This window comes from Salvelinus sp. IW2-2015, linkage group LG18, assembly GCF_002910315.2.
Source record: "Salvelinus sp. IW2-2015 linkage group LG18, ASM291031v2, whole genome shotgun sequence".
In the NCBI taxonomy this organism is placed as follows: domain Eukaryota; kingdom Metazoa; phylum Chordata; class Actinopteri; order Salmoniformes; family Salmonidae; genus Salvelinus; species Salvelinus sp. IW2-2015.
The window spans coordinates 12,095,905-12,111,444 of record NC_036858.1 but is presented as its reverse complement, the minus strand read 5'-3'; positions in this window follow the sequence as shown (position 1 = coordinate 12,111,444).

Genomic DNA, 15,540 nt, shown 5'->3' with positions numbered 1-15,540 from the left:
ACCGAGTTCCAAACTGCCCCTGGAAGCAACATCAGAACGATAACTGTTCGTCGGGGCTTCCTGAAATGGGTTTCCATGGCCGAGCAGCCGCACACAAGCCTAAAATCACCAGACGCAATGCCAAACGCCGGCTGGAGTGGTGTAACCTCTCACCGCCATTGGACTCTGGAGCAGTGGAAACGCGTTCTCTGGAGTGATGATATCATGCATCACCATCTGGCAGTCCGACAGACGAATCTGGGTTTGGCAGATGCCAGGAGAACGCTACCTGCCCCAATGCATAGTGCCAACTGTAAAGTTTGGTGGAGGAGGAATAAGGGTCTGGGGCTGTTTTTCATGATTCAGGCTAGGCCCCTTATTTCCAGTGAAGGGAAATCTTAACGCTAYAGCATACAATGACATTCTAGACAATGCTGTGCTTCCAACTTTGTGGCAACAGTTTGGGGAAGGCCCTTTCCTGTTTCAGAATGACAATGCTTCTGCGCACAAAGCGAGGTTCATACAGAAATGGTTTGTCCAGATCGGTGTGGAAGTACTTGACTGCCCTGTACAGAGCCCTGACCTCAACCCCATCAAACACCTTTGGTATGAATTGGAACGCTGACTGTGAGCGTGGCTGAATGGATGTTGGAACATCCCTGCAGCAATGTTCCAACATCTAGTGGAAAGCCTTCCCAGAAGAGTGGCGGCTGCTATAGCATCAAAGGGGGGACCAACTCCATATTAATGTCCATGATTTTGGAATGAGGTGTCCACATACTTTTGGTCATGTAGTGTAGCTACTAGAACCATGCTATCACTGAAGACTGAAGTGACCACAGAACATTATGTACTGTAGCATGTTTAGTACATGAAACAAAGCCTAAAGGCTCTGTCATCATTGCACTCATCATTCCTGTACAGTCTTTGAAGTCTGTCTTGCCAGTACATCAAAGACTCATAGAAGCCCTGCTTGTTAGATGTTTTACACATTTCCTAGTACACCGCTGTTGGAACATAACAAGGCTGGAAGAAATTGAATAAGAAATTGAGTTTTGCCATATGGMAAAATATTTGCTATTGTCCCCCATGGCCAGTCCCAACGATGAAGTCCAACAGGAAACATCCACCATTTTTTCTTAATTGCTTTTGTAGATACGTGTATATTATATGCAGACTATTGCAATGAAGAATGATTTCATGTAGGCTAATTGCCAATCATTGTCAGTTTCATGGAGCTCTCTGAGTAATCAATACCATCAGGAATTGATTCTGCTTCTGAATCTTTAACGTTCTTACGTAGTTGTCGTTTTTGTGACACTATCTWATGGGGAAAAAACACCTCATTTAATATTCGGTGTCATTGGTGTCCATGATACAGCCACTGCATCAATTTGTTCCCCAGACACCTTACATTCCCAGTTATTCAGATCAATGGCATCAATTAGTCCTAACTCCCAACAGACGGAGTAAATAAAGTTACGCATGGAAATAAGGTGTATGTGGCTGTCTTTTGTGTCATAAACAGATATATCAGGTGGCTTTCTATTGGTTTAATTAGTCTGATCTTTTTAAGAAGRGGGGKGGRKKAATTGCTTCTACRGGCAGACTGGCTTTGTTCCTCTGTGGAGATGACGAGCTGCATCTGTTGTGAGGGAATCAAAGCAACGTTTCTCATCCACAGCTAGCAGAACTGAAGGCTGACGATTTGTGGGGCGAAACATGGTGTTTCAAATTTTGCCTGGGTGTCATTATGAGAAGTAATATGTATACCAAGARGGTTTTACGTGTAAGAAGAGGGAACCATTTTTGGACACATAAGCTACAAATGACATACCGATCGGAAGGCATGTCTTACTCTACCTATTCTCTCCCATGTGTGGTGACTCAAGGGTTATGTTACCCACATTAAATGGAAAACSCCTGGGAAATACCATCTCATTGTTGGGTTACTGTTATTCCGTAGTGCTTCTGAGTGACGCTCAAGAGGGCATTTCATRTATTCATATATTATTGCACTAACAGACAGTGATATCCAATGATGAAGTCTGCAGTGCAAACAGACCGGGTTGACTGGATCACTGGAAAGCACTCTGCTCACATTAGTGGCTGCCTCAATCAGAAGATAAGGCTAAATAAGCCTTGCAATACTACTGGAAGGAGTCAGATTTCTCTGGGGAGACATCCATGAAATGAAGCGAGKGGGTTTCTGTCTGTGTATTAGTCCTCCCTCTACGATGCTACTATGTTTGGAAGCAGCAAGTGTCATGAGTACAAAATAGCTGTCATATTGTCTAGTCTTCAAAGCGAGAGGTTTTTCAAACAGGATTTTGGTCTGGCCTTCTAACATGCSTACTAACATAGTATTAGCATATCTGGTATTCCATGGAATACATATTTATATTTACATACAGTACCAGTCAAAGTTTGGACAAACCTACTCATTCCAGGGTTTTTCTTTATTTTTACTATTTTCTACATTGTAGAATAATAGTGAAGACATCAAAACTATGAAATAACACATGGAATCATGCAGTAAACAAAGAAGTGTTAAACAAATCAAGATATATGTTATATTCTTTAAAGTAGCCACCCTTTGCCTTGATAACAGCTTTGCACACTTTTTGGCATTCTCTCAACCATCTTCACCTGGAATGCATTTCCAATAGTCTTGAAGGAGTTCCCACATATGCTGAGCACTTGTTGGCTGCTTTTCCTTCACTCTGCTGTCCAACTCATCCCAAACCATCTCAATTGGGTTGAGGTCAGGTGATTGTGGAGGCCAGGTTTTCTGATGCAGCACTCCATCACTCTCCTTGGTCAAATAGCCCTTACACAGCCTGGAGGTGTGTTTTGGGTCATTGTTCTGTTGGAAAACAAATGATAGTCCCACTAAGCGAAAAACAGATGGGATGGCGTATCGCTGCAGAATGCTGTGGTAGCCATGCTGGTTAATTGTGCCTTGAATTCTAAATAAATCACTGACAGTGTCACCAACAAAGCACCATCACACCACCTCCTCCATGCTTCATGGGGGGAACCACACATGCAGAGATCCTCTGCCCACCTATTCTGCATCTCACAAAGACACAGCAGTTGGAACCAAAAATCTCAAATTTGGACTCATCAGACCAAAGGACAGTTTTCCAACGGTCTAATGTCCATTGCTCGTGTTTCTTGGCCCAAGCAAGTCTCTTCTTATTATTGGTGGCCTTTAGTAGTGGTTTCTTTGCAGCAATTCGACCAGGAAGGCCTGATTCACCCAGTCTCTGAACAGTTGATTTTGAGATGTGTCTGTTACTTGAACTCTGAAGCAGGCACAATTTAGAATTTTGGACACTAGATGGCAGCAGTGTGTGTGCAAAGTTTTAGACTGATCCAAATAACCATTTAATTTCTATTCAAAATTTTGTATCAAGACTGCCCAAATGTCCCTAATTGGTTTTCAAGTTCATAACTGTGCACTCTCCTCAAACAATAGCATGGTATTATTTCACTGTAAATTGGACAGTGCAGTTAGATTAACAACATTGTAAACTTTCTGCCAATATCAGATATGTCTTTGTCCTGGGAAATGTTCTTGTTACTTACAACCTCATGCTAATCGCATTAGCCTATGTTTTCTCGATCGTCCCGAGGGGGACCCACCAATCCTGTAGAGGTTCAAGTAATGATGGACTGTTGTTGGACTTGGTATTTTACCAAATAGGGCTATCTTCTGTATACCACTCCTACCTTGCCACAACATAACTAATTGGCTCAAACAAATTAAGGAGGAAAGAAATTCCACAAATGAACTTCTAACAAGGCACAACTGTTAATTGAAATGCATTCCAGGTGACTACTTCATGAAGCTGGTTGAGAGAATGCCAAGCGTGTGCAAAGCTGTCATCAAGGCTAAGGGTGGCATCTTTGAAGAATCTCAAATATAATTAAAAAAAAATGGTTACTGCATGATTCCATATGTGTTATTTCATAGTTTTGATGTCTTCAGTATTATTCTACAATGTAAAAAAATAAATGAAGAAAAAACCTGGAATGAGTAGGTGTGTTGACTGGTAATGTATATTTATGTAAAGTAAATGTCAAATGTTCACTGTTAAAGAAGGATCATCAGCACATACATTGTTATTAGCTACACCTGTATTTGAGTAATGTGCACAACAACATTAGTAACAAAATGTGGTGTGTGGTTGTGACTGAGTTGTAAATGAGTTGTATTTGCTGCCGTCTTGGAGTGCATTAGCCTGAGACTTATCTGGAGGAGTTTATTGGGCCTAATGAGCCTTGGAAAAACTCAACTGTTTGCCTTTTCTTTATCTTCCGTTACTTCTGAATGTTTACCTGTGGAGACGGAGATCGAGTGAGGAGATGAGTTTGCCTTCTGCCTGTTGTTTCTTGTCATTGACTTTTATTGCGAGTAGGGTAAACAGAAAGAGTCAGTAGATTACTATCACGGGAGAACGGACAAGTTGTAGTGGGATACTCTGTGCTTTTACTGCTATCCCATAGACCGGATGTGAGGGGTGCAAGAGAAAGGTACAGTGGGGCTCCAAATTATTGACACCCTTGATAAAGATTAGCAAAAATAAATCTATAATATTATTGTATTCTCTTGAAAATGTATACTAATACAATTGCTCAGAGAAAGATTTTGTTTAACAAGTAATTGTATTTCTCAAAAAGAACGGGTCAAAATGATTGACRCCMCTGYTTTCAATACCTTTCAATACCTCACCTTGCGAGGATAATGGCACTGAGTCTTTTTCTTAAACGTTTTATGAGTTGGAGAACACATTGGGAGGGATCTTATATCCTTTGTCTACAGTAAAATATGGTGGTGGATCTTTGATGTTATGGGGCTATTTTGCTTCCACTGGTCCTGGGGCCCTTGTTAAGGTCAACAGCATTATGAACTTTACCCAGTACCTAGACATTTTAGCCCAAAACCTGGTTGCCTCTGTCAGGAGGTTGGAACTTGGCCACAAGTGGATGTTCCAGTGAGACGATAACCCCAAGCACACATCAAAATTCACATTTTCAGTCTCAGGACTTGAAACCCATTGAAAACACTTTGGGTTTCTACAGCACAATGGCAGAGTCATGTCATAAGTGTGAAACTAATAATGACTCAATAATCCATTCTTTCTGGGAAGTCTGAAAATTGTGGGAAAACGGGTGCCAATCAATTTTACCCCTATCTTTTTTAGATTGGTTTGTATTACTTATTAAACCAAATCTCTTTCTCTATTAATATAAAATAATATACATTTTCAGTTTTTTTGAGCATACAATATAGCTCAGTATTTGTTTTTTTATACACTTTTTGCTCATCTTTATCAAGGGTGCCAATAATTAGGGACCCCACTGTACAGACGCTAGAATTTTTCATTTGTATACCTAATTCTTATGAGGGATTTCTCTTTACTCAATATGGTTCAAATGTAAATTATATCTATATATCATGTAGCATTTGTTCTCAACAATGATTCCGATTATACAAAAAAATCCTGGTATTGACACGTTTCTTATTGCTTTTCAGGCTAGATAAGAGGGATATACTTGGGGATGTGTAGTCGCAGACAGAGAGATGGGAGGATAAACTACGTATCGACATCACAGTCAACTTCTCAGACAAAACATTTTAAATCAGGAAATGAGTCTTCATGTCACACACACACATAAGAATGTATGCACTTTCACATGCAAAAGAATGTACGCACTCTCACGCACACCACTCTTTCTGCATGCTCCGTTCATCTTTGCCTCAATCCTGACTAGTCTCCTGTTCCCTGCTGCTGAAAAACATCCCCAGAGCATGATGCAGCCACCACCATGCTTCACCGTAGGGATGGTGCCAGGTTTCCTCCAGACGTGATGCTTGCCATTCAGGCCTTAAGAGTTCAATCTTGGTTTCATCAGACCAGAGAATTTTGTTCCTCATGGTCTGAGAGTCTTAAGGGGCCTTTTGGCAAACTCCAAGCGGGCTGTCATGTGCCTTTTACTGAGGAGTGGCTTCCATCTGGCCACTACCATAAAGGCCTAGTTGGTGGAGGGTTGCTGAGATGGTTGTCCTTTTGGAAGGTTCTCCCATCTGCACAGAGGAACTCTAGAGCTCTGTCAGAGTGACCATCGGGTTCTTGGTCACCTCCTTGACCAAGGCCCTTCTCCCCCAATTGCTCAGTTTGGAYGGGCGGCCAGCTCTAGGAAGAGTCTTGGTGGTTCCAATCTTCTTCCATTTAAGAATGATGGAGGCCACTGTGTTCTTGGGGACAATTTCTTTGACCTCATGGCTTGGTTTTTGCTCTGACATGCACTGTCAACTGTGGGACCTTATATAGACAGGTGTGTGCCTTTCCAAATCATGTCCAATCAATTGAATTTACCACAGGYGGACTCCAATCAAGTTGTAGAAACATCTCAATGATGATCAATGGAAACAGGATGCACCTGAGCTCAATTTCGAGTCTCATAGCAAAGGGTCTGAGTAATTATGTAAATAAGGTATTTCATTTCTAAAAACCTGTTTTCGCTTTGTCATTATGGGGTATTGTACGTAGAATACTAGAACTACGCAATTGCTGTGTACAGTCTAATGTGTGGCACCATCATATAAGTCTCAGCTCCCCCCAGGGCAATGGCCTCTGTTTATCCTAGACCGTCATGGTCTACTGTTCACATGACGCTTATGTCCCTACAGTCCTTATCATAGGGTATTCATATCAGTCAACTTCTTCAATTAAATTCAAATAACTTTTATTCCTGAGAGGGAACTTCATGTGTGGTGACGGATCGGTACACACAAGACACATCAACTTAGAACACAAAATCATATTCGGTATTAAAGGATTAGAAGCGTTATACGCAATCACAGGTTATACACAATAAATGTGTGTGTGCTTTAAGGCTGTCTGATCAGACTAACAACCATATTATTAATCTGTGACTAGTCTGACCTCTCACTCCACCAGGTCACATGGAGACTGCATCATACAGTCATTCTATCTATAATGCAAACTGGAATTATGTAGGTGTAGGCCTACAGAATTACTGCTATTTTGGGTTTCTTTTTTTCCCTCAGCTGGTGTATTTTATAGGCTACCTCATATGAATAATTCAACAAGAAATGGCTCATTAGGGTCATTCATACATACACCTACACCGATATGGGTGCGTTTATGATAATTATACGCATTTCTCGGCAATTGCAAATTCAAAGATTTCTTAGCTATTCTTATCTATACATAACTGACTTATTCAGGTAAGTATGCAACAAAGTTACCAATGTAACGTTTCTTGAAGAAAAACATTTATAAGCCTAGTTTTGATATTAAATTAAAGAATGTAGGCTTTCATGCACTGGCCTTTCCTGTTACCAAATTACACATGGAGCTAAATTCCCATTGATTACATTTCCACAGATGAGACCGGAGTCAATAGAGACAATTTGAACACCGATTACAATCTTCTCCCGAGCAGCGACTCATTAAGACAAATACTCCAGATTAATTTACACAAACTCCTCCTGTAGGCTGCTATTGCTGTTTTGCTGAACGCTTGCCCCATCCCACTGGGCACACACTTGTTGAATCAACTTTGTTTCCACGTCATTTCAATGAACTTACTAATCAAATCACATTTCATTTGTCACATGCGCCGAATACAACAGGTGTAGACTTTACCGTGAAATGCTTTCTTACAAGCCCTTAACCAACAAGTAAATTATTACGTTACAAACAAAGTCCAATCATTCACTCCTAAAGATCATTCTAAATATGAAAACTGGAGAATTTCCAWTGCAATGCAGAACCAGGACTTTCATATTTACGTTTTTTTATTGGCCCACTCCCCCTCTTCGGAGGACGAAAATAACAATATTTTTTGTTACATCTACATTCTACAGACATTTTACATGCATGGCACTTTTTTACACAGTAGTTACATAGAATTTTTTTTTTTTTAATGAAATGTAAAACTAAGATATTAGGGTGGTTGTTTTCAAACCACAGGGCATGACTCAAAACTCCCCGAGTAGCACATGAGAAAAAGAGGCTAGCAGCATAGAATTTAAAATGTGACTAAATTACCACTTTCAGACATATAGGCCTAATTTATATTGATTGGTTTGTTACTTTTAGAGCTTTATAGCTAGGCTACTTTGCAATTTTGTGAACGATTAAATAGTATCTCTGAAACACAGACTCACAAAGTTATGTAAAACACACTTGTATTCAGTGCATGTTGTGCTGCAAACAAACAAACAAAAAACATAACAAAATTATGTTGAAAATATATATACATATATTATTTTCCGGACATTTAAATCAGGTGTATTTTACCTGAATGAAATGTGAAAATACGTTTTTTCCAGATGTATTTTCTAGATGTTGAAAATATGTAATTTACAGACCTTGAAAATTCGTCTTTTTCGGTCATTGATTCTATGGTCAAATTTCAACTGCTGTATATATTCTCAATGAAGTAAGTATTATATCACAATCATATTTTTTGAAGCCTCTTAATATACTGAAGATTGCAACATAATATTTATTTTTGTTATCTGTCACATGCACTTTAAGCTTTAAAACTGGCAGCAATGATGTTCAAAGTAGTCCAACCTACAGAATAAACCAACAGACCACTTCAATAACATTCTCAGTTACAGAATTACGGTTACAGATGTTTTATTTTTTTTGCTATGACTGATATCTTGTTTATTTACCTTAGTTGAATGCACTGACTGTAAGTCGCTCTGATAAGAGCGTCTGCTGAATGACCAGAATGTAAATGTGAAAACAAACACTTGCTGGGTATTATTCTAATGAGCTCCGCCCCAAAACAAGTACACATTGGTCTGTGCGGACCTGATCAAGATCTGAACGAATCATAGACATCTATGCTATGTTTCACAAGTTTGAACATCACAGTACAGTACGGCACAGTTTAGTACAGTAGAGCACAGTAGAGTACGGTATGGTACGGTAGCGGACAGTAAGTTTTATTCAGTAGAGTAGAGCACAGTAGGGTAGAGTACGGTACAGTAGAGTTTAATTCAGTAGAGTAAAGTACAGTAAAGTAGAGCCACAGTAGAGTACGGTATGGTACGGTACAGGACAGTAAAGTTTTATTCAGTGAGTAGAGCACAGTAGGGTAGAGTAAGCGGTACAGTAGAGTTTAATTCAGTAGAGTAAAGTACAGTAAACTAGAGCACAGTAGAGTACGGTATGGTACGGTACAGGACAGTAAAGTTTTATTCAGTAGTAGAGTACAGTACAGTACAGTAGAGTTTAATTTAGTAAAGTACAGTATAATTTAATTCAGCAGAGTGCGGTACAATACAGTACAATAGAGCACACTAGATTAGAGCACAGTACGGTACAGTACAGTAGAGTAGAGTTGAATTCAGTAGAGTACAGTACAGTATAGTTTAATTCAGTAGAGTGCAGTACAATAAAGTACAGTACATTAGAGTAAACTAGGGTACAATACAGTACACTATACATGTATTTTCTTTACTTTACTGTACTCTACTGTGCTGTTCTGTATTGTGCTGTACTGTACCCTACTTTTCCTTAATGTACTGTGCACTGTACTGTAATGTACTCTGCTGTACGGTGCGGTCTAAACTTGTGAAACATAGATGTCTGTGATTGGTTCAGATTTGAGCCAATCACATGGGAGCACATTTACCACAAGCCATTTACCTCATCAAGCCATTTACCTCACCGGTGCATTTTCTGACAAATTGGACAAAATCATTGCATATTGCCATGCAAAATGTCAGAATTTCTGCATTTTTGCCCGCAAAGATCACAAAAAATGTCCTAGAAATCTTGTTCATTCTCTTAAATTATGACTGTTTTCTCATTAGCTGGGAATGTTGTTTGAAATTTCWAATACAACATACTTTGGTGATATCATTATCAACCTACTGCAGTGGTTCCCAACCATGGGTACTAGGACCCCTGGGGGTACTTGGCCTATCCGTAGGGGGTACTTGAGACCATGAGCCTACGGCTACTTCAGGGGTACTCCGGGCAGAGCAACATTTCATTGGTTGTTCAGTAACCGAAAAAGGTTGGGAACCACTGACCTACCCTCTTAGAAGTAAAGGTGCCTGGAAGAACCTTTTGGGTTGCCACACCGGCAGAACATTTCCAGTTCAAAAAAGTTATTTGAGGTTCAAAAAAGTTATTTTTAATAATATATTGTAGAGGTGGCAGCCTTTGAGAAGATTGGAGGCGTGCCTCTCCAGGAGTTCCTTGAGGATCTCCAGGGTTCCTCAAGTCACCACTAATTCTAAGAGTGGACTGCATAGGCCTACCCCTTCAAAAAATACAAATAATTGTGTGCACGGTGTGCTATTAGCGTGCTAGCAATCATTAAGACAGACTGGTAAAATAACTAGCATAGCTAGCCATCGCTAGCATTTACTTGTTGAAGTAAATTTTGAGTGTAATGGAGTTGATTGTAGCCTCCTCACTCTGGGAGATCATTAGAAATTGGTCTTATCCCGTACCCAGATAACATATTTACCAGAGCTCTGGTTTACCTATTTCTGATACACTTTTACAGTCCCCGATGGCAAATCTATAATGCCTTACCAGTCGATACGGGCTAGACTATGGTAAAAATAAATGTTTAAATCTACATTTTTMCAAGTTCACTGATCCCAGATGGCAGCGCACCATTAGGGAGATATGGTGTGAATTCTGTAAACTCTATAAAAGTTCATATAAACTTTTCTTTTCACACATTGTATTGCCTGTTCCCGACTGGTAAGGCATTCTGGATTAGTTTATAGATTTGCCATCGGTGACGGGAAAAGCTTCTCAGAATAGGTAAACCAGAGTGCTGATAAATATGTTTTTGGGGTACGGGATGTCGCCTTCAGCAACGGGAGACCAAATGTACAGGACCATATGTACAGCAAAGAGGCTAAGTAACCAGTCAACTRTGACATTGATATACATTACATGCAGTGGCGACCCGTCATTCAGGGCAGGTGGGGCAGAGCAAAAATAAAACATGTTCTCTAGTTGAACCGTGATTGGCTCAGTGTTCTGTCACTCATGGGAACACTACGTAACCGCAAAATCTACGGGGAGAGCTCGAGAATTTAAGCCCCTTGGGTGCTGCCATAGAGTTACATTAGAAGTGCCCATCCAAGAAAGCTCAAGGTAAATGGCCACAGATAAAATTACGTCAAATCACGTTATATCTACAGTAGCTCTGATTGGACTGATCATGTCAATGTCATACTTTCAAAATCTTAGCTAGCAAGCTAGCAGTCATCATCATGAATCAAGTCGACAATCTACTGGCAAATCCTTTTCAATCCTTGTCATATGAAGTGAAATTATATATTAAACGTATCGGTGCTCATTGGCCATTGGATATAAACATTAGACAACAAGTTGGAAATCGCAAATTCAACAATGAGTAGTTTGGAAGGAATCAGTGGCTAACTGCATGCATTGCAAAGCAATCACTAGCCTGCTATTCAGTGGTGGGTGTGTGGTCAAAGTCTGGGTTTAAGGGTCTCTTTTCCAAGCTTAAAAGGATAAAGATTCACATGCCATGGGACAGAAAAGGTTGAATACATTGGCCATGCTGTCAATCCAGCATGACTTCTGCCTCATTCAAAACAATTGGAAACTCGGAACTGGGAAATCTCAGTTCAAAACAACTGGGAACTAGGGGGAAAAATGAGCTCCAACTGGGAAAATACGTTTTGAACGGTCATCCAACTTGGAATTCCAAGTCTGGAACTCGGGCCTTTTCTACAGCTCCGACCTGAAGATCACTGACGTCATTTTTCCCCCAGTTGTCTTGAAAGCACCATAAATCCAGAGAATGCCAGACTTTGAAGACAAAGTTTGATGACAAAATTTGCCCACGAAGGACGGCCACGCCACCTTCCTGTTCACGTGAGCACAGCACAACAAGGTGAGTCCAAAAATGTATTGTATGCTGCTGCATAAATTATGTAATATGCCAGGGAGATATGTATACTGTAGCTAAGAAAGTAATACTAAGTGTATGTTGTGTAGTAAGCTGCTAGTAGCCCATGCCTCACCCTAATAATTTGGTCTCTTTCCCCCCTCATAACTTAGCCTAATGTTTTGACTTAGTGGTGCACATGTAGCCCATAGACTGTTTTTGAGAAATGTAATCATCGATTATTGTAAGAGCTTTCATTGTCTGCTTATATGCCCCCTTTATTTATCTTATGGTTCTGACTAGGTCTACAGGGAGAATACTGTAAGAACGGCCCATGTTTAGAATTCTGTAACTGTACATTTCAAAAGTGCTGAACAAATAGTTATATTGACTACGTCCATCCTAGCTCGCTCATTAATGTCTTAATCGAAATTACAAATTGCCTCTTATCCGCCCTTATGCCATAGTTTGTACATCTCAATTGTCAGTAGAAACCACATTTGTTTAAGCATGTCAGCCATATCAGCTATGTTTTTAAAAGGCAGTAAATGAGACTGAATGAACTGCCAGACAAGGCTCCGCTGATAGCCAGGTGTAGAAGTGGTAAGGATTCACTCCATGGTGCTGAAAAGAAGGCTCTGCTGTTCGGACAACTTTATGTAGGCCCTAACAATTTGTGGGCACCGTTTGTCACCGTTATAGTGCAATTAATGCTGTGTTGTGTGTAGTGGCTTTTCTGGCATGCATCTAAAAAAATGTTGGGGAGTTTGCCCCACCAAGATTTACATGTTCAAATCGCCACTGACTACATGGCTAAAGGAATGTGGACACCGCTTCAAATGAGTGGATTTTCCTATTGCAGCCACACCTGTTTCTGAAAGGTGTATAAAATTGAGCACACCGCCATGCAATCTCCATAGACAAACATTGGCAGTAGAATGGCCCGCACTGAAATGCTCAGTGACTTTCAAAGTGGCCCCTTCATAGGATGCCACCTTTCCAACAAGTCAGTTTGTCAAATTTCTGTCCTGCTAGAGCTGCCTCGGTCAACTGTAAGTGCTCTTATCATGAAGTGGAAACGTCTAGGAGCAACAACAGCTCAGCCTCGAAGTGGTAACCCACACAAGCTCACAGAAAGTGACCGTCGAGGGCTGAAGCGTGTAAAAATCGTCTGTCCTCGATTGCAACACTCACTAACGAGTTCCTCTGGAAGCACAAGAACTGTTCATCAGGAGCTTCATGATATGGGTTTCCATGGCCGAGCAGTTGCACACAAGCCTAAAATCACCATGCACAATGCCAAGCGTCTGTTGGAATAGTTTAAAGCTCGCCGCCATTGGACTCTGAAGAAGTGGAAACGCGTTCTCTGAAGTGATGAACCAAGCTTCACTATCTGGCAGTCCAACGGACTAATTTGGGTTTGGCTGATGCCAGGAGAACGCTACCTGCCCCAATGCATAGTGACAACTGTAAAGTTTTGTGGAGGAGGAATAATGGTCTGGGGCTGTTTTTCATGGTTCAGGCTAGGCCCCTTAGTTTAAGTGAAGGGTTCTGTGTTTCCAAGTTTGTGGTAACAGTTTGGGGAAGGCCCTTCCCTGTTTCAGCATAACAATGCCCCCGTGCACAAAGCGAGGTCCATATGGAAATGGTTTGTCGAGATCGGTGTGGAAGAATGTAACTGGCCTGCTCAGAGCCCTGACGTCAACCCCATCAAACACCTTTGGTGATGAATTGGAACGCCGACTGCGAGCCAGGCCTAATCGCCCAACATCAGCGCCCAACCTCGCTAATGCTCTTGTGGCTGAATGGAAGCAAGTCCCTGCAGCAATGTTCCAACATATAGTATAAAACCTTCCCAGAAGAGTGGAGGCTGTTAAAGCAGCCAAAGGGGGACCAACTCCATATTAATGCCCATGGTTTTGGAATGAGATGTTCGACGAGTAGGTGTCCACATACTTTTGTTCTATAATTCATGACGTATCTACAATCCATTTATAATTCAAAAACACATGATAAACTCAGCAAAAAAGAAACGTCCTCTCACTGTCAACTGTGTTTATTTTCAGCAAACTTAACGTGTAAATAAACTGAGACATAAACTGAACAAGTTCCACAGACATGTGATTAACAGAAATTGAATAATGTGTCCCTGAACAAAGGGGGGGTCAAAATCAAAAGTAAACAGCTCAGTGTCCTGGTGTGGGCCCCACCAGCTGCAATTAAGTTACTGCAGTGCATCTCTTCATGGACTGGGAGGGGGGGGGGGGGGGGGGGGCGCCAGATTTGCCAGTTCTTGCTGTGAGATGTTACCCTACTCTTCCACCAAGGCACCTGCAAGTTCCCGGACATTTCTGGGGGGGAATGGCCTAGCCCTCACCCTCCGTCCAAACATGTCCAGACGTGCTCAATGGGATTGAGATCCGGGCTCTTCGCTGGCCATTACAGAACACTGACATTCCTGTCTTGCAGGAAATCATCCCAAGAACGAGCAGTATGGCTGGTGGCATTGTCACGCTGGAGGGTCATGTCAGGATGAACCTGCAGAAGGGTATCACATGAGGGAGGAGGATGTCTTCCCTGTAACGCACAGCGTTGAGAATTGCCTGCATGACCAACAAGCTCAGTCCGATGATGCTGTGACACATCCGCCCAGACCATGACGGACCCTCCACCTCCAAATCGATCCCGCTCCAGAGTACAGCCTCGGTGTAACGCTCATTTCTTTGACGATAAACGCGAATCCGACCATCACCCCTGGTGAGACAAAACCGTGACTCGTCAGTGAAGAGCACTTTTTGCCAGTCCTGTCTGGTCCAGCGACGGTGGGTTTGTGCCCATAGGCGACGTTGTTGCCTGTGATGTCTGGTGAGGACCTGCCTACAACAGGCCTACAAGTCCTCAGTCCAGCCTCTCTCAGCCTATTGCGGACAGTCTGAGCATGATGGAGAGATTGTGCATTCCTGGTGTAACTCGGGCAGTTGTTGTTGCATCCTGTACTTGTCCCGCAGGTGTGATGTTCGGATGTACCGATCCTGTGCAGGTGTTGTTACACGTGGTCTGCCACTGCGAGGACGATCAGCTGTCCGTCCTGTCTCCCTGTAGCGCTGTCTTAGGCATCTCCACAGTACGGACATTGCAAATTTATTGCCCTGGTCACATCTGCAGTCCTCATGCCTCCTTGCAGCATGCCTAAGGCACATACACGCAGATGAGCAGGGACCCGTTCTTTTGGTGTTTTTCAGAGTCAGTAGAAAGGCCTCTTTAGTGTCCTAAGTTTTCATAACTGTGACCTTAATTGCCTACCGTCTGTAAGCTGTTAGTGTCTTAACGACCGTTCCACAGGTGCATGTTCATTAATTGTTTATGCGTCATTGAACAACCATGGGAAACAGTGTTTAAACCCTGAAGATCTGTGAAGTTATTTGGATTTTTACTAATTATCTTTGAAAGACAGAGACCTGAAAAAGGGACGTTTCATTTTTTGCTGAGTTTATGTGTGGATCGTTATTGCTTGAAATTAGACAGAAGTAGGCTATAGACCAGTGGGTCATAGACCAGGGGTTCCCAATTATATTTGGAGAAATGATATTCCCTAGTTAATGCTGTTTGATCATATTC